Below are 1020 nucleotides of genomic sequence, written 5' to 3' on the forward strand. Positions count from 1 at the left end.
GATTCACAATGAAGGCTTTATGAATATTTGGCGTTAACAATGAACAGGGATTGTCATGTTGATAGTTGACTGTAAGGCTCTTAGCCACTACACTTCTCCACTCCCACAATTCTTTGATCATCAACTTATGGTGTTAATACATCTATGGTTGAGTCGGTGAAGATTTAACACAAGTAGGATTCATAAGTAACACAAGGCACACCTAGCCTAGATTCACTGTGTGGCAGTTGGTTGTGTGTTATTGTACTAACAGGTATTAGCACAGTATTTACTAAGGTAGAGCGGCCATATGTAATGTAGTTTATAGACCTTTATTGTTTTAGAGCTAAGCAGTTAAAAAAAAAGAGTGTTATGTAAAAAGAGTGTTATGTAACTCCATATAGCATGTCTGGAGCTGTTATTTAGCCTCCCTTCCAAAACCTCTGACCTCAAGATATCTAAATGAAAATGGGGTTCTATGGGTACCCACAAGTTCTCCCTTTAGAGACCATACACCCTTTATGCTAATCCCATGCAGTATTTTGGTATAAATGTGGTAGGACCCCTCATTATGGATTATCTGTCATAATCTGAGCATGGCGGACAGAGTGATACTCTGTGCAGGAAATCAGTCAGTTATGGGAACTTGGGATTCACCATTATGCATCTTAACAATACAGAACAATAGGTGTTTCCTTTTGACCCGAGCACAGCATCAAGTTTCAGTTTGGGCAACATGGTGCAGATTCCAAAATGAAATGGTGTTTGTTCAACCACAAGTTACCTGACACACAGAAACATGGGGGCTGGGTAGGACTGGTATCGAGACTGTGTGTACAGTTATAATGTACAAACACATGTGAACACCACCTCAGTGACATTTAGTCTCATTGGATCATTTATTTGTGGATCCACCCAGCAGTTATACCGCTGTATTATTAACACTGGTTTTGAGACTGGTAACAACATGTTCAATCTGTAAGGAGAAACACTGCAGGCTGCAGGACATGTTGGTTCATGATCCTGTGTGTGTGTGTGTGT

Source organism: Morone saxatilis, unplaced genomic scaffold (assembly GCF_004916995.1).
Source record: "Morone saxatilis isolate NCDOM2014 unplaced genomic scaffold, NCSU_SB_2.0 Contig21, whole genome shotgun sequence".
Classification (NCBI taxonomy): Eukaryota; Metazoa; Chordata; class Actinopteri; family Moronidae; genus Morone; species Morone saxatilis.